This window comes from Paramormyrops kingsleyae, chromosome 3, assembly GCF_048594095.1.
Source record: "Paramormyrops kingsleyae isolate MSU_618 chromosome 3, PKINGS_0.4, whole genome shotgun sequence".
NCBI classification, from domain to species: domain Eukaryota; kingdom Metazoa; phylum Chordata; class Actinopteri; order Osteoglossiformes; family Mormyridae; genus Paramormyrops; species Paramormyrops kingsleyae.
This window is the reverse complement of record NC_132799.1, coordinates 9,314,260-9,334,530: the sequence shown is the minus strand read 5'-3', so window position 1 is coordinate 9,334,530 and position 20,271 is coordinate 9,314,260. Positions and strand designations below refer to the sequence as shown.

The following is a 20,271-nucleotide window of genomic DNA, read 5'->3' as shown; positions in this document are numbered from 1 at the left end:
TTTTGTGTGATGTGTTGTCAAAAGGGGCATTCTGTAAAATTCACACTCAGATGCCCACCCCCCCCACACCTTCTCTGCTACAGGGACATGGGCATTGCAACACAGCAGCATAGATTTTATTAATTAACACAAAATGGAGGATCATACAAGCAGGACAAAGCATCAGCTTTGATATCCTTGGAACCGGGTCAGAAACTGACAACCAAGTGGAACAGAGTAAAGAATAAAACCCATCAAGCTTAATGGGGGTTAAGATGCTTTGCCTCATGAATATATATCTAAGGTTGTGGTGATCTATCAACAGTAGGAAAGGGTAAGCAGCTACCTCTAACCAATGTTTTCATTCTTCCAGGCCAACTTTGATAGCAAGTAACTCTGTTTTTTACATAATTTCATTCCGCAGGGGACATATTATGGGAAAAAAATGCACAAGGACAAAAGCTTGGAGGGTTAGGTGCGATCCGGCTGCTTAAGGATTGGGGCTGATGTAAACAGCTTCTTCCAATTCCTAGAAGGTGGCCTGTGATTTTGGGAAGTCATGGATTCTTTAGCTTGACTGGTGCCATTAATGGAGCTACTACAGATGGTATTCCCAAAGTCGTTGCAGCACCCTGGATATAGTATGAAGTCGATGGGACACCACTTCCGAGAGTTAAATCAAGAGATTATCAAAGTGAATTACAGTATTAGGCATTGATTGATCATATCACGGCCTAAAAAACAGCTGGAACATTAGCTAATCCACATGGCATTACCAGGTACTCGCAGTGCGCCCCAGTGGTTACCAACACAGTTTTCCACTCCTCCCTTTTTCCGATACTGATGTGATTATAGGAACTTCACAAGTCCAATTTGGTGAAAATGGTGATCTCTTGCACTTAATCCGGAGCTGCAGGGATCAGTGGTGATAGATAACTAAACTTCAAGGTAATATTATTCAAGACTTGATAATCGAAGCAAGGATACAGACCACCATCTTTCTGCTTAATAAAGAAGAACCCTGAGGCTACCAAAAAGGTAGAGGGTGGTGTGATTGTACCTATTGTTTGCTAATAGGGTAGGTCTTGCATGAAGGACTCCTTTCGAAAGGTCTGTCTAAAATTTCAGCTGCAATCATTCGTTTCTGGACAATGTTCTTTGATGCTTGACTAGAAAGATAGCCTGTTCTTGGCGTCCAGCAAAATGGACAGATTTCACTTGACCGTCAAGCTGCTTCTTGATTTTTTTTTCTTCTTCTTCGACACCTGCTTGACCATCTGGAAGAGGAAGTTTATGATATGAGTAAGGTGTTCCATCTGTTTGATGATGCTGCGTCAGATTCCTTGTGTGCAGGTGCCTGTAGTTGGAAAAAGGGTAGAGCTCTGCTCTTGAGAAAAATGGTCTCTATAGAACCATCCCCACATTTAGATGATTTCATAAAAAATGCTTCGACAAGAAATAGGTCAGTTTTACAATTAATTTTTTGACATAGGGGCCTCAGTATACACAGAGCATTTGTCTGATTTAACCTGTGGGCTTGAGATTTACACTATTCAGTACCATGCATTGCACAATGTGCTCTCAGTCCTTTGCTGTAACCGCTTCCACATGCAGAGCACTTTTCTGGAGTGTGCAAGCTTAGTGAATCACATGGTAGCAAGGCGATTTCATTCTGAACGGATGTTTGGGAATGTAGGGCAATGTTTAACGGATCTTTGGCTAGACAATGTTGACAGCCTCTCCAGCTGGCATCCACATTTCCCATCAGGGACGGGTAGTAAGCATTTATTTTGTCCTTTTCCTTCTACAATATGTAACTTTTTCACGGCTATGGCACAGCTACTAAAACAAACAAATTCTAATATATATTTCACATGAACCACCTGCACTCCACTACCATGTAACATTTTTCTCATTGCATCCTGCTGTGTCCTCTGAGTTCAAGCATCAAGATATATTCATCAAAGGCATGTCTATTATTTAGCTGGAATCTGCAGAATGGAAAAGGATGTTACACCAGCATAGTGCATGAAGTGTCCTATAAGAGGAGAAGTGACATTCCTGGGTTTGGAAGTGCTGTTGAAAGTAATTTTTATTTCACCTGACAACTTAATTTTAATGTACTCAGAACCTGGAGCTTACATCATATTGTGTGTCCTGGGACGTTCGTCATAGGGATATCTGTTATTTGTAGTCTTAAGGTCTTATTTTGTTTATTACACATTCTGTATTTAACTCTTTGGTGGTGTCCCACATGATCTGTTCCATTTTAATGGAGCCATGGCAAGTGGCAATCGCTATTGCCTTGCACCTACGGGTTAAGGGTAGGGCTGTGATCCCAACCCTTGCTCTGTACGTGTGGAGTTAGTATAATCCACCTATATTGTGCAGGTTTACTCTGGCATACATTTAGGCCAACTGATGTCTGAACACTACTCAAGTTGTGTGTCCTGTGATGGACTAACATCCCATCCAGGGAGTTTCTCTACCTTGTGTTCTGTGCTGCTTTGGATTGGCTCTGATAGTATTACATGCTATGAACAAACACCTCATAACAGTTGAGATGTGTTTGCTAGTCCATAATGCGAATGATTCAGTAAATGTAATGGAGTATAGCAGAGTTCCCCAATTCCGGTCCCGAAAGGCCACAATCCAGCCGAGTTTGCAGGTTTGCCTGCTCAAACACACCTTAATCAGCTAATTACCAGGCTTAGTAGGTGTGTTTGAACAGGGAAATCTGCAAACTGTGTTCGATTCTGACCTTCCAGAATCGCAAATGGGGAACCCTGGCTTATGGAAAGCTTTGACATGCAAACCACTGACATCTGAATCCATAAGAATTAGTCCTTTGACTATATTGGAATAGATATTACATGAAATAAGTCCCATGGAATGAGGTTTGTGACAAAGCATTGTCCTTGACCTCCACACAAAAACAACAACAAAATACTGGTGATGATGTTGATTGGACCGTATTGTAATACCTCTGCCCGAATTCCAGACACAATTCATGGGAACACAAAATAAGCAGATGAGACAGATTATGGGTTGCATTTTGAATATTTCTGTTTCTGAGGTTTGAGTCTGGCTATAGCTCTGCAATCATTCATTGATTATGTAAGCTCTCCCTGTGCTTGAATGGTTTATTCCAGGAAATCTGATTTCTCTATTTATGGTTCAAGTGAAATGATCACTTGTCTATTAGCAGATAGAAAGCAAATGTCTGGCATTCCTTCTAGCATGGACCTGCACGGTATGTGCATGATTAGCTTTGAATCATCAAGTTTATAAGTCTGTAATTGGATTTTTCTTAATCAGTATATCAAGTTGTATTTGAAAACAAAGTCACTTCATCATTCTTACTGGTTCAGCATCCTTTTCTGCCCCCTGGAATCACAGGTAAGTGATCATGCACTTCTGGGAAAATACTGGCTGCAAGTTAGAAGTTGACTCTTACCAATATTGTTTTGGAATTACAAATCTTAAAGCTCAAACATTTAAATTTTTTTTTTAAAGAGAACCATTAATATAAATGATAAATATGCACCATATTTGTTTTCTGCTAAAATCCGGCAACATAAATCTAACTAATAAAAACTGTCATTAAACCAGTGTGCCTGCTTTGTCAGTTTTTTTCTATGATTAATTGGTAGCAAGAACCAATTAAAATGTTTACAAGTTGTCTCATTGTTTTGGGAAGGAGACCTGGTATAGGGATCAAAGTCTGGTTTGACAACTGACAAGATGAGCTCCTCAACCTCTGATCTGTTTTAAGAGCACATGTCTGTTGCAGCCATAATTTTTTTTTGCACTGCAGTGTTCACTGAAGGGAAACCTTGGCTCTTCTTTCGGCCTTTTTGATTGGAGAGTTTTTCAGTGCTGTCAGAGAAGCTAATGTTGAGGAGATTGGACTCTGATTAAGACCCAGAACTGTTTACTAAAGGTCATCTCACGCTAAAGTTGCCAAAGAGCTCTCTGAGAGATGAGTTACATGCATTTCAGTGAAAGCATTCATCTTCTTAGTAGGAGTCACACAGTAATGAGGCCGCATGTGATTTAAAAAAAAAAACAAATTTACATATACACTCACTGGCCACTTTATTAGGTACACCTATTCAACTGCATGTCGGAGCAAATATCTAATCAGCCAATCATATTTCAGTCACACAATGCATAAAATCATGTGGATACAGGCAAGAAGCTTCAGTTACTATTCACATCAAACACCAGAATGGGGAAGAAAGGTGATGTAAGTGACTTTGAACACGGCATTATTTTTGGTGCCTGATGGGCTGGTGTAAGTATTTCAGAAACTGCTGATCTACTGGGATTTTCACACACCATCTCTAGGGTTTACAGGGAATGGGCCAAAAAAGAGCATCCAGTGAGCGGTGGTTCTCCGGGCCAAAATACCAGGTCAGAGAAGAACAGCCAGTCTGGCTCAAGCTGATAGAAAGACAACAGTAACTCAAATAACCACATGATACAACCAAGGTATGCAGGAGAGCATCTCTGAGCGCACAACACGTCAGACCTTGAAGCCGATGAGCTACAGCATCAGAAGGCCACACCGGGTGCCAGTCCTGTCATCTACGACAGCCAACAGCAGGAAAATTGGACAATGGAAAATTGGAAAAACGTTGCCTGGTCAGATGAGTCTCCATTTCTGCTGCAATCTTCAGATGGCAGGGTCGGAATTTGGAAACAAACGACATGAAAACATGGATCCGTCCTGCCTTGTATCAACAACTGAGGCTGGTAGTAGTCTTGTAACGGTGTGGGGGATAATCTTTCTGCCACAGTGTGGGCCCCTTAGTACCAACTTAGCATCATTTCAATGCCACAGCCTATCTGAGTATTGCTGCTGTCCATGTCATTCCCATTGTGACCACAGTGTACCCAGCTTCTAATGGCTCCTTCCAGCAGGATGACACGCCCTGCCTCAAAGCTCAAAGTTCACTGCACTCAAATGGCCTCCACAGTCACCAGATCTCAATCCAATAAAGCCTCAAGGGGATGTGATGAAATGGGAGATTTGCATCATGAAGGTGCAGCCAACAAATCTGTAGCAACTGCACGATGATATCATGTCAACATGGAACAAAGCCTCTGAGGAATGTTGAGGAATTTATTTCACAAAGTATTATTGCAGTTCTACAGGCATAGGCAGTCCAACCCAGTACTAGCAAGGTATATCTAATAAAGTATCCAGTGAGTGTATATAAACTTATATGTACTAAAGGGTTTTGTCTCCTTGAAGAGTTCATCTGTTTCAGTGGACACAATGTGTAATATTTAACCAAGCATTTATTATATATAAATGATGCTTAAATTATTTTCATGGTAGTGTGCAACTATGACATAATGCCCATCAAAGTTAGTCAGCTTAGGCATTTCAAAACCTCTCCGAAAGTCACCCCAGTATTTGCAGCAACCATCCATGTGTTTTTTGACTCAACCACTAGCACACCTCCTATGGCAATCAATACCTCATTGACTTTTTCAACTAATTAAATTAATTAATTAAGTGAGCTGGTGGTGAAATGAAACAAATGCATGGAATGGCTGAGGTGCCCCTGAGGAGAGGTATGTTCTTATATCCAACAAGATATCAGCAGCGACTTCTTGGAAAACAGAAGAAATTCTTGTTAGTATTTATTGATGTTAAATTGTGTTTTTGTTATGAGAAAATATACCCCTATTAACCTTATAAATAGCTTTTAACATTTGCTTTGACTGCATAAGATTTTTGCACAGTGATGTATGTGTGGATTATGTTTATACTACATTGTGGGGACCAAATGTTAACCACAATGTAATAGAAACCTGTTATTTTGACTTTGTGGGGACCATTATCATATTTTCGTATACCAAGTCTCGTATTTTGTTTGGTTGCTTGTGGTTAAGCTTAGGCCTGAGTAGGGGTTATGGTTGTCATGTTGGGATTAGAGTTTTCCCCATTGAAATTAATGGAGAGTCCCCTCAATGATATAACTACAAACCTTTCTGTGTGTGTTTATCTTCCCACTTAAAGTACATGCTGGTAGTTATATAATACTTGCTATGAGCTTATATTGCAACTAAATTTGGCTTCATAATCCATAACTGTTAATCCAGCATATCCTGTATAATTACAAATCCGTGTGCGATTGTACACAGTTCCTTCCAGTTGTGAGTTTCCACAAGGCCACTTGCTGCTGAAATTAGCCTTTTTAAGTAAAAGAAATAAGAAATAATTTAAAAATAAAGAATATTGATTATGGACATTTTTAATTTAGAATCAATATATCGTCTATTACAGTTCAGTATATGACTATGACCCCATAATATTACCACATTTAAAAGTTCTCTTGTGTGATGGGATAACCATTAGCATTCTGTATGTCTCTCTGTTATTTATGCGAAATTTATTGGCTGCACACATATTGATGCAATAAATATACTGTTAATACTGAACATTGATTTAGGGAAGGAATATGACCAATTTATTTAGAGCAATCAAATATATTAAGTTCTTGTTTCATGTCAAAACAGAGAGCATTTAAAAGATCTGATGATTACGTATAACATAAAAATGAATAAAACAAACAGCAGCCCAGCTTTCAATGTGATGAAATTGATATTTGATATACAGGCACCAATATGCTTGATCGGTTTTTGTGTATAACTCGTCGTTTTTTTCCATTGATTTCCTGCTGTTCTTACTGACCACCTGAGATATCTGAAGGCTTTCTTGCTGGCTGAAATAAATACCCATTGGACAGGCATCAAAGTAGACTGGTTCTAGTCAAATGAAATATTGGTGTCTAATTTATCCTGCAGCCCAAGAACCCTCTCCATACACAACTAATTAGATTGGCTGTTTGCCCTGTTGTGTGTCCGCAAGCTCTCACAACTTCTTCCATGTGAATATAAATGAAAGCTACTGCTTTGCAGTCTATCCAAGACAGTTATACGTCTCTCACAAGGCACCATGAATCCAGTTCATGGCATGAACTGAATGTCCTATCAGAGCAGGAAATGGTTTACCCTGCACAAAAATCTACACTTAGTTGTAGAGTTTATTAATATTAATTGTAAAAGATGAATTGAGTGCCATGATATCACATGCTTACTAATGAGTATAACCTCTTTCACAACAAAGCAGTAGAGGAATCATTAAGGCTAATGACGAGCTATTGTGCTATTAACTACTATTCTTAACTGTATTTATGCTAGTTCATGGGAATTTGTGCATATGGATCAGGAAGAATAAAATCAAGCCTGTCAGATATCATCTTCAGTCGTGAGCAGCAGGAATATCCTCCCTTCTGGCAGAAGGGTTTACCAGTCATTTGAATTATCTTGACAACCACCCTTTAAATTGAAATTCTGCAGTTTTGCTTTGAAAGAAATGTGCAGGAATCCCGCATCACCATGAGACCGAAATTGACAAAAATTCTTTACCCATTGTCATGACTAAGCAATGTATCTTGTCTGATTTTCCTGTAAGGCAGGTCATCAATACCAGAGATGTCAAAGTGATGCAATACTTCATTCCTGTTCAACTGTATTAATAACGGCAGAACAGGGTAGTTTCACAGGGTTTTCTTCAAAATATAACATTTCAAACATAGAACTAATGTATATAAATAAATTCCTGATGCCAGTGTGGGTGTTCGGTAATAAAGTTCTTCATATTTAAAATACATTTTAACTCATTTCAATTTCAACGGATGTTCACAACTACTTGTTCAGAGGAATATCACTGTGACACCTGATTAGCTAAATTTAACACAGTGGAGCTTCTCTATTCCCACTTGGCTTAATTAACATAATTATATTGACAGTTGCTGTACTCGGATAATTACAAGGATAGAATAAGGAAAGAGTACATTTTAGGGGGCTTCAGTTACTGCTGTAATTAAGTCGTGAGTAGTTTGTGTCCAGCAATGAATATGCTTGCACTCTTCCTGACTCATAATGCTCTTGGAAATTCTGGGAGTTTTGGGGATTATTGGTGATATTTTATGTAAGGGTTATGTATTCATTTTGAATACTGACAGTTCAGGGACAGTTCAGACCTGCAGGGTATACAGTACCGCTGCGGCTGTCCTGGTTGTTCTCAAATTTGGTCCACTGTCCTGGAAACAATGAATACACTTCTGGAAATATTTATTTTTCCGCTGCTAGTCCTTAATCATTTATTTGTGAATTAGAGTGAGCTTGTGTAAATGTTATAATAATAATTGATTGATTCAAATCATTTCTCGTAAAATAACGTTGGGCGTTTGTGTTTGACTGGTTGCAGTTGCGTTTCACCTGCCAGCTGATTCAGTAAAGCTGAATGGTATATTCTGATCACATCTCCTGTAGGTGTGAATGTGGAAAATGAATTTGGGGAATCTGTTGTAGTTACCGGTGCTATGCTAACAGCTACTCTGTATAGCCTACAGTACCTTTTGCTTTAAGAAACAAATAAATTAACATACATTGTTGGACATGGGTGAGGCCATGAAACAGCAATGTGAAGGAATAATATTTCTAATAAGAGAACCAGAAGTATTTATTTGCTTATTCTTTTGTGTCTGTGGCCTGCTCTAGATCCTTATTTATTCATGTATGTAAATAATAACTTATTTATGTATGTATTTCACTACTAACCAATATGTTTCTGATGTATAAGATATTTTGCATGTTGATCAATGAGTAGTTTTTACATTTCAGAAAACCATCTGCTATTGTGAAATGTGAAATCACTCACTCCGGCTTGCACACCGGGACTTTTATTGGTTGAACAGGTAGCTAAATTTTTTGTTCCTTCTCGATGATTTACATAGTTACAGTGTCCTTCAGTTCAAGAGTATTACCTGTCTTAGGCAAGTACATCAAAATGTTATCGTGTGACGGAAACCACCAGAGGGTCCTAGTATTTTTTTGGCCTGATGCATATTGTGGGATATTCATCTGTTCTAAATAAAGCTGAAGGGGAGATGCTTTTTCTTTCTGAGCGCATGAAAAACTGCCTTATGTTATGGAGGGCATGGCGATGGAAGGAGGGATTATCCACAGAGAGGCTCCAGCAAAAATGCGTTTATTAAGAAAAACAGAACACAGAGGGGAAAACCACAAAATAAAGGTGCCCCAAGGAGTCAATAACAAAACAGGACGATAAGAACTAACTACAAGAAACAACTAGGGAATGGAGCAAAAATAGGGAGCAAGACTGGAAAGACCATGGCTACAAACACGGAGTAACACTACAAACAGAAAGTTAAATGGGGAATAACTATCAGGATTACAACTAACACACGGAAATAACTTCACCAACTGACTAAGGAACTGAACAAAGGCAGGCACTTAAATACACGGATAACAAGGGCTAACAAGGGGCAAGTGCAGACCGTAACAAAATCAACCAATCAGTGAAGGCGCAGGACAACAAACAACATGTGGAAAAGTTACAATGAGCAAACACAGGAACTAGGAAACACTGAGAAACACTGAGGGCTAACACTAAGAAAGACTAAGAACATACGTACAATCGAAACAGAATTAAACCAGGCATGGGTAAAAACAAGGACACAAAGCAAAGACAGAGATAAACAATACCAAACACAAAGGATGAACCAAAAATAATTACACAACAGATGACTCATGACTGGATGGGTACAGCCTCTGAACTACACACTCAACCCATTGAGCTTTGCGGCAGCCTGGGAAGCAGGGAAACACACTAGGGGCTGGAGGGCTACAAGACAGAGAGGGAGGAAGCAGGATGAGCAGCAACACTGCTGGCCAAAAGGGGACATGACACATAGGACAGGGCTGGATGGACACTGACCCTGATACCTTAGCTAACGTCTACAAATAATCTCCTTGCATTAATTATTAGATTGACCACTGTTTTTTTTCATGTTTGAAAAATTCCCCAGACCTGGTAATGAATGAATGGATGGATGGTTCAGTAAATTAGCAAATGTTACAAAACAACTATCCCAGAACTACACATATGGTGACAGAGAGAACAAGGATATGTTTTATTTCTAATTTTTATTCAATGGAAAGTAAAATGTTTAATCTGTTTCTGATAATGTGACTCCTGTTACATATGGTTCTTTTACATTTTATTTTTCTTGTTTACTAGATGTTTTTATTCAAAACATCTTGTACATTTTGTCTAGCTGGATATAATATTGCAGCGAGACCCTGCTTGAAATTCAGTCCATTTTTAAACACTAGTTTAGTACCAAGTGTTCTCACATTTCACACAATGTCTGTATCATGGAGACAATGCTTGGAGCACAATAATGACAATTATGGTTATCCTTACAAAAGGCACCTTAAATAGTACACACTAAAATTCATGCTAATGGTAACACAGTTCCCATACTCAGCCCCAAAAAGATAGCCCTCTTTGTTCAGACTTGGGCACCCTATATAGCAATACATTAAATTTGAACATTTTGCATAATACTGTTGAATACATTATTTATGTATTATTATATGTTGACACTACATTATTATAATATAGTGTCAACCCCTATATGCCTCTATATTTATTAAAATACTATGGATCAAGCCCTTTATAAATATGCATTGCAATATCCACGGCTCCTTCATCAACATACAGTAGAGTTGTAAAGAACAAACATCCATCATCACTTAATCCCAACTTGGGTCACAGGGGGGACCGGAGCCTATCCTGGGAAGAAGGGCCAAAGGCGAGAACCAACCCTGGGCAGTCGCCAACACACCGCAGGGCACACACACACTGACAGGGCCAATTTAGACTCGCCAATCAATCTGCCCTGCACACTTTTTGATCATGGGAGGAAACCAGAGCCCCCAGCAGAAACCCACGCAAACAGCGTGCTAACTCCACAGAGAAAGGACCTGGGACCAAACCCAGGACCTTCTTGCTGTGAAGCAGCAGCTCTAGCCACTGACCCACCGAACCAACAAATATATTATAAGTAGACAAATATACCTTAAGAAGGCACTTATACATTTTGCTAAACCACCTGATTAAGTAAGATTGTAGCATAATTCCAAAAAATCCATGCTTTATGAAATTCTTTATTACCAGTACCCCAGCGCCAGGGCGTACCCCAGCAACATACCCTGTACCACCTGCTGTAAAGCCCCAGCTGAACTCTTTGTATTAGACATTAACTATTCTGTGATTTTGTACTTGACGTCCCAGCGAGTGTTATTTGTAGTAGACAAATATGAGTATGTGTGTCAACGCTTGAGAGTTATAGAACGAATAAGCACTGAGCTACTGATGCTCAAACAACTGGTGGTATTACTACCAACCCTGGTCTCCCCTGTGACCGCTACCTTTAATTAAGCGTCTGCATGGTTTTATTGGTTGTTTTCTTTATTTTGTGTATTAATTGTTTAATTTAATTGTTGTTATATTGTTTATCAATGCAGTTATATTTCGTGTTCACTTCTGTGTGCTTCCTCACCATTTCCGAGTTTTATCGCAAGGCAGTTGAGCATGTCGAGCTGGGGTATAAATTTGTATTTTTGCAGTGATTAAATCTTCTTTTATTTAGTTTTCACTTGCTAACGGTTCCTTACACATGAACTTTATAATTGGGGTGTATCCAACTCTGTCATTTTTAATTGAAAGATTTGAATTGGCCCGTCTGTATGGATGGCCAATTACGGCGAACATTTTCCTTTGGGTCAAATTGTAAATGTACTTGCAGTCATTCTCAAACGACCTTTTAAAAATTCTTCCATGAAATATAGTCTGGGGATCCTATACTGTCAATATTGATGAGACAGAACAGAAATTGCACCAACAATTAATATCCAAAAACATGTGTTGATTTTTTTAAAGTTAATTTTTCAAACTGAAGTTTATATATATATATATATATATATATAAATAACATGCATATATATATATATTGACACAGAAAATACTTAAACTTATTGTAGGTAACCTATGTTTTATCATCCATCCATCCATCCATTTTCTGATACTGCTTGTCCTATTCAGGGTCGCTGGGGTGGAACCTATTCCAGAGGCTATAAGGCAGGGAATAGCTCAAGATGAGGCGCCAACCCATCGAAGTCTATTTTATCAAATATAACTTATATAATATGTTGGGAAGGAAGAACCATAATTTGTTTTTAAAAATGGATAATCAATATATACATCTAGAATCCTGGATAGACTGACGGCTCACTCTCTCTTTTTTATATTATCTTTTTCTTTTTTTGGATGGGTAAATATAGCAGATTGATGCATGGACAGGGCCGGGTTTGTCTGTCATTACTCTGACAACATCTGATCTGCGGTGCATTCAGCTGTCACTCCAGCCCTTTCAGTCATATGAGGTCAAAGCTTTGTAGAATTACTGCCAAAGTGCAACAAATAGTGAGTTAAAATACTGTCTCTCGCCTCATCTGTAAAGGAGTATGTGCATGTAAATCCAGACCAAAACACTGGCATTATTTAGCATTGCGTAGCTCACTGATTTTGCCTGAGCCGCTTCCTGATTAGCGGACCAAAGAATGAGCATGTCATCCTCTGGAAAATAATGCTTCTTTCACCGATTCATGATAGATGATGCCCAGTCAAACCTCAGGACTGTGACCGTGCACAGCTATTACAGTATAAGTGCACCGTGTTACTGTACTAAGGACGTAATGTAGAGCTGTCGATTATTTCCTACAAGCGACCTTTCTCTGCCCTCAGAGAAAAAGAGATCCGCGTCAAGAGGCATCAGCCTCAGCTGCCTCAGTTCTTTGGTTAGTCACAGACTGTAAGAGAAGCATTTGGTGCTGATTAATTGTACCCAGAAGGAGCTGGAGGGAATCCTGGCGATTATATGGAAATGCAAATCATGAGATTCATCAGTACACACGCATAAAGCCTTTTGAAAAGACTTGCATCTAGAAATGAGAAGTCTTGCATGGGAACATATGAATTCCTCAAGGGGAATGCAAATGAAAGGACAGATTATTACATGGGTAATTTGCACCCTGCAATTTACAAGCAAACTTGGACATTTGCCACACTGCTGCTTTATGATGCCTTATTACCTTTATCTTCTGTTCGGTCAAAATTCTAAACATGCATAGGCATTTCGGTAACACTTAAGGACTTGCTTTTCGTAATTTTTAAACACATTCGTAACAAATAATATTGCGTTCATAAAGCATTATAAACATGGCTATAAATATGTATTAAAAGGCATAACATATTATAGACATATTTATTATGCATTATGAATGCTTCATGCAGCTATCATGCACTATAGACACCTTTATAATGCATTATAATGGTTGGTACAGTATAAGCATGGTTGGTACTGCATTATAAAGGTCCCAGTAGTGTATATATGTGATTATACCCCCCCACACTCGTTACAGACGCTCCTCGGGTTATGATGGTCCATGTTACGATATTTTGACTTTACAATGGGTAAATGTTTTTTCACTTTCAATACATTATTCAATAAAATTGAGATATTCAGTATTTTATTATAAAATAGGCTTTGTGTTAATGATTTTGCCCAACTCTACGCTAATGTAAGTGTTCTAAGCATGTTTTTAAGGTCGGCTAGGCTAGGATATGATGTTTGTTAGGTTAGGTGTACTGTACTGAAATTGAAATGCATTTCCGACTTACGATATTTTTGTTTTTCGGCAGGTTTATCAAAACATAACCCCATCGTAACCCGGGGGGAGGCTGTATGCTGTTTGTGTTGGATATTTACAACATGCACCGCTGTTTTGATGAGGTGCAGACGACGGACGCAGGAACATATACAGCTAGAAATTCTGAGCCCCCCCAACAAAATGTCACCTTCAGCCCCCTGCTTGGGTTGGCACTTTCAATTTGAAGAAATACTGGCCCCATGGGAGATAGAAGTTCCCCTTTGGTAGATTTTGTTCCCCCCCCCCCCGAATTGATCAGGGTATCCATGCCCCTCCAACACCCCAGGCTGGAGGCAAGAAGTGATTGAATTACGGTAGGAAACCTGACGCACTAAAACACTACTGAGAGCAATATGCTTTTTCTGGAGCAAAGATGTGTGGGGCTTCTCTGATAAGTGAGTAGAATTGTGGCTCTTGGGTCTGTAGAAAGTGAAAGGAACTACCGACTGCCTTAGTGAGGCTATGGGGGAAAGTTTGCTTGTTATTTTCCATAATAGTGAGATGTCAGAAGCTGTTCGCTAGGAAGTGTGCCAGAGTTTTCAGGGTGAGACAGGAGACGGCCGGTTGGGAACGATGCAGGTGTGTGAGCTCTTTTGGGAGATGATACTACAGAACACCTGAGCCCTGACCACCATAAAGAAGTTCTTTGTTTGTACTGCAATCATTGACTTGTAAACGGGTCCCTGTTGAAATTCCCTGGATGATGTTTATGCTTGAATGGTGTTTTGAAAAAATAAACTTGTCTTATCTGGTTCTGATGGTGGGATGAGGTTTTAGAAAACCATTTAACGAACACACAAAGAACCTCTAGACTGAAATGTCATGGCAGGACTCAAGGTTTGGTAAAACAAGTTATTTTGTTGTAAGATCAGATGAAGTACAGGTGCAAAACAGCGTGGATTAAACCATGGCCCTGAGAATGCCAAGTCTCCTGGCTGACGAACAAAGCAGGAAGCAGGGAACCATGAAACCTCACAGCTCCTGACTAGACAAGAGGTGCATAGGAAAAAGACTCAAGTGTGGATGGTTGCTGGAGAAGGGAGGTAATCAAATCCAGTGCACAGAATACAAAAAACACCAGTATGATCATCCATATGGACACAGACATACTACAGTACTTACTAAATACAGAAGACGAGGAGCAACTCTGTACTGTGGGAGCAACAAGACTGACCCCAGAGCAATATTTGCTGCTCAGTATATATTGAGTGTGTGACTTCTAGTATTGATTAAGTCGGAGGTGACATGAGTAAAAGAAGGGAATCTGGAGTCTTTAATCAAAGTTCTTATATTGAGCATTATTAAAGTCTTTAATGCAACATTTACAGCTGCTTAACCAAGGAACCTCTAAGTGATGTTAATACAGGTATTCTCTGTGGATATTAATACGGAGTGGCAACTATGCATTTTTTAAAGTGTGATTTACTATTGATTTATCAGAACCTGCATTTATAATACATTACTATATGGATTCATTTCTTTTTTAAGCAGTACTGTACTATTCTCCATAATTCCAACCAGACATTTGATTGCAAGGAAATAGAATTGATATTCAGAGGGCAATAATGGTACAATTTACTGTAGGTCCAATTTACTATTTTAAAAGGCAAATGGGAAATATAAATGACCAAACAAGGGGCATTTCATCAGGTACTGTCTCATCCGTTCGCAAGATAAGTGTTATATATGCAATAATTTTGATTCGCGGTGTAATTCTCATTTGCCTCTTTTTATGGACATTTAGAGTGAGAGCTTATTGCTTCATTAATAACCAGTTACTGGTTCATCATTATGCTGACACTCTCTGACCTGTTACCATCATCCTGTAGCATAGTGTCGTAAGATATATGCTGCATATCATGAGTTCTAGTTCCAGCCTTGGGGAAATGGGAAGCCAGAACCCGTCCCATGATATGGGAACTGGTTTGGCTTCTGCTGTCAGCATGTACATTTCATTGTGCTTGGCACCGTAGTAATCTCTCCTGGCATAACCGGCGTGCCATCTGCCCGACACATGCCCCTGCGTTCCAGCAAGAAGGAGCGGGCATCGGCGCAATCCAGAAACCAGACGACGGCAGTATTGGCAAAACAATCAATTACTGCATAACAGCAAGCCTCTTGTGTGGCTGGCTATAGGAAAATTGCACAGAAAAAATGGCCCATTGGCTACCAATATAGGTAATCCCTCACCAAGGCAAAATATCTTACGTGCCAGTTGTTTTCTAATGTTTCAGTGATGTGGTGTCACATGAAGTGAGTTTGATCAATTTCCATAATGCTACACTGCACCATAAAAAAAATGTATGTCATCAAAAGGGATTCATTTCAGAGCGTTCTCATAAGTTGAAAAACAGTAATATCTGCTTGCCTTTCATGCCTTATTCTTCGACTGAACCACTGATTCTGCTTTCAATCTTCAGGTACTCCTGGAGAAGAAAAGGAGCTGAATAGGTTCTGGCAATAATAGGGCAAATCCTTAATCCATCCATCTTCAGTATTACTTTTCCAGCAAGGGTTTCAATGCATAGAATAAATTATTTTTAAGATGTATTACATTTAAAATGTTGTGTATTGCCACACTATATATATAAAAAAAACAGAAATAGAAACTTGTTTAAGAAGTTTACACAGGTGCATATAAGGGATAATTCTAAGTTTATCTAACAGTGTTCATCTCAGGTTGTTTCATAAATGCTGGCAACAATCTATAGGCAGACACTGGAATTTAATGCCCAACAGTTTGTACAGGTGAGCGGCAACAATACAAACTGTCCGCAGAGGGCAACCAGCATCGCCAGTGACCCAACACACCTCTCTCACCACCCTCCTTACCCTCCCACCCGCCGGATGTCGCTACAAAGAGTTTCCCTCACAGAACCATCAGCCAAATTAACCAGACAAGAAGCAACAAACTCAATATGTACAGTATATCTCTATTGTATATATTGTTATATCATAATTTAATTTGTTTGTTGGATTATTATATGTAGCATTAGGCCTTGTGTCTGTAGCTTCTGTAATAGACTCTGAAAGCCTGCAACAAGTGGGTATGGAAAATGAATGAATGAATGAATGAATGAATGAATGAATGAATGAATGAATTAATGTAGGGTTGGTGGAGGAGTAGAATGTACAGTTTCATTGTACATGCCCAATGACAATAAAGATATTCTAATGTAAAAGTAATTTCAACAGTCCTGAAGAAATTTTATTCAAGCTAAGATGATGTTGAGGACATTTGTTTTGGTAGCTGCAGCCCAATTTTAGTGAACTGGAACATTAAGAAGAGTTCGTAGCTGGCCTACACTCAGTAACTCAGTAACTTTCATAAGCACAAATATTCAAAACTTGTTGAGAGGACAATTCATCTGGCAGACAGTATTGACTGGGGTATTCTGACTAGTCTGCTGCCATAAGAAGGTTATAAATGGGTCATAAGTGAATGAAGGTAAATAAAGTCACTGAGCAATAAAACAAAGTGGGATAAAATCGGCCTCTTGAGTTTCCCAAGGGCTGTGTGGAATGATGTACCTCCACTGCACAGTACAGTGTTTAAGCCAGTGGCAGGGGACAATGCGTAAACATCCTGCATGATTTTCCTTCTTCGAATGTGCTTGTTCTTGGTAACTCCTGAGATTTGCTGGAGAACTAAGGGGTCGATTTGAATGTTGACATTTTTCAACCCCAGTCATATTTCTACAAGGGGAAAGGCTGAGATAAATAAATGGCAAACTAAAATGGCAGCCGTGTCCCAGGGCATGTCATGTGACATGTCATGTGATTGCTTTGCAGGCCTGGATTCTAGCAGATCAAGAAGAGCTTTAATAAACAATTCAGGCTGCAGTGAGCATTAAGTAGGATACAGTCTCACTCTTACCTCTCTGCCTATTTTACATAGGAATACCCGGGATACATTTACCATTTGCAGTGCACTCCTGTCTGTTTCCTTTCTGCTGTAATATTGAAAAGGCTATTCACTGCTGTAAAAAAAAGACTTTATCACACATGATGCTGGGGTCAATTACATTTCTGAGCACATAAATACAGTTTTATTGATTTAAAATTTATGAATCTCCAACTATTGCACTGGCCAAGAACATAATATGGTTCCCTGGAATATGATGGTGGACAAACTGTTGGAGTGAAACATTTAGGGTCCTTCTGTTCCTTGTCACTGGACACAATAATAGGACGGGATGCAAGAGAGTTATATCTCACACCCAGACTGTGGATGTGTTCCTTCCGGCAAGGTCGAAGATGTGGCCGCCATGCTGAGTGCCACATTACCTCTAAAGTGAAAGTAGCTCAGCTTAACCTTAGTCCTATGTTAGCTTTCTGTTCTTATCTCTTATGTTAAACGGGTCGGTGCCGACCCGTGTCTTACATCAGCCATAAGATACCTTCAAAACAATTATTTATCATCCAATTTGTTTCTTACCTCTTGGTTACCTTGTTAGGCTTCCTTATCCATGAAAAGATTGGTTTTAATATTTTTTGGTGTGGCTTTCTGGAACTTTCTTTTGACAGCATACCTCTCGTTTTCAATTAAAAAACAATGGTAAAATAAACTTTTATTTAACAGTTTCTTTTATTTTTATTTAGAGAATTATATAAATAAACTGAATTGGTCTTACCTTGCCTTACCTGTCTGGGCAAGCCTTGCCTAGTGAGTTTACTTTTTATTTTTTTTCGTTTAAATAGAGGTTCCTGAGAAAGTCAAAAAGCCTTGATGCAGTACACAAACTTATGTGGTGCTTTTATGCATTGCAAACTCACAAACGGGTCTGTGCCGACCCCAACACGACAGCAAGGTTAAGCTGGTACTTCTCTTTCAGTCAAGGGACAATCTGAGGTCACTGGCAGCACTGTATGTTGAACTCCAGTTAGTTATGCTTATCCTGCAGTCTGACCGGCAGTTCGCAGTGACAATAATGCAGATTGCTTGTTTTGAGTGTCGAGAATGAATAACACATGTAATGGGAAGTCTTGGCCCGTCAGATATATGGTCCTGCAGCTGTCACTGTTCTTTGCCAAGGACACATGCTAATGTTCTAAGCTTTGCTGTGCTGGATGGCAGCACCCGTTCTCCTGTCAAACTACTTACCCGCTTTTACAGTTGCGGCAGATGGCACCAGATACAGGGTGAAGGACATGATCTTCTGAAGATGAAGTCCTTGGAGTATTTCCTCCTTTCCAACCTTCAAAAGGACAACAACCTGAATTACTTAAGAAATCAGTGTGTACAATACACTTTGTCAATTTCCTTAAGTTGTCGACTCAGTATATAGATAGACTGACTGAAGGATAGGCATAACGTTGTCTCTATGTGTGTTGTATACTGAATGAAAAGAAATGGTTTAAATGTTTCAGCTTTTAACCAAAATACTTTCAAGCACCATAATCAGAAGTGCTGTTGTGACCTTCAATCGCTAAAGATAATCAACATAAACTATTCAGTAAATCTTGTATGAAATACTCAATCCATCCATCCATCCATCTTCTGTAACCATTTATCCTATTCAGGATCATGGGGGGTCCGGCGCCTATTCCAGAGGCTACGAGCACAAGGCAGGGAACAACCCAGGACGGGGCGCCAACCCATCGCAAGGCTCACTCACACACCATTCACTCACACACCATTCACTCACACACCATACACTCACACACCATTCACTCACACACCATTCACTCACACACCATACACTCACACACCATTCACTCACACACCATACACTCACACACCATTCACTCACACACCATTCACTCACACACCATACACTCACACACCATTCACTCACACACCATTCACTCACACACCATACACTCACACACCATTCACTCACACACCATACACTCACACACCATTCACTCACACACCATTCACTCACACACCATTCACTCACACACCATACACTCACACACCATACACTCACACACCATTCACTCACACATGCACTATATGAAGGACTCTCTTCCTCTTATTACAGTTCAGTTAATGCATTTGTTTGTACACCAAACACAAAACCTTTTACAAATGGAAAATGTCTGAATCCTAGAGCAATAAGAAGTATCTGTTTTACAACTTCTGCTATTTAGCATATGCACATATTTTAAAATATAGTTAATATTATTTCATTATAATTTTGAATTGTTAATGATATGTATTTTTTACAATTGCAAGTGAAGGGTGGGATATTACTTTAATCGATTTATTACAGTATTTGTGAGCTTATTTTTATAGATACAATCTCTCCTTCATTTATATTCTTTGCGTGAGATGCATTTTTTGGGGATTTTAAGCCAACCCAGATAAAAAAGGAAGATTACAACACAAGGATGGATCTTATTGCTTCAACATTTAATCTTCTGATGTCTCACACAGAAGGTTATTTAGATTTCCTCTAAAATGTTCTGTAGATGTCCTGAGATTACTAGAGGTATTTCTTCAGATGGCCATTGTTGGTCTGATATGTGAAATCAAAATGAGTCTCATTTTTATGTAACTCACTGATACGTTTTAAAGATATTTATATGGTTTATCCTCACAGACAGCTATTTTTGGACTTACAAGAGATATAAAACACAGCTTTAACCTTCTTTCTATTAAATTGCTTATTTTTTGATAACATG

At 39.1% G+C, this 20,271-nt stretch overlaps 1 long non-coding RNA gene across 6 annotated transcripts in view; it reads right to left on the bottom strand.

Annotated features, from left to right (window-relative positions):
• LOC111858098 (uncharacterized) overlaps positions 1–20,271 on the bottom strand; it is a 38,265-nt gene that overhangs the window by 7,948 nt on the left and 10,046 nt on the right. For 5 of the 6 annotated variants that reach the window (XR_011989466.1, XR_002841509.2, XR_011989465.1 and 2 more), the window contains one exon: positions 16,010–18,839. This is a non-coding gene — a long non-coding RNA (uncharacterized lncRNA). The remainder of the gene's footprint in view (positions 1–16,009; positions 18,840–20,271) is intronic. The other variant, XR_002841507.2, reaches the window with a different exon arrangement.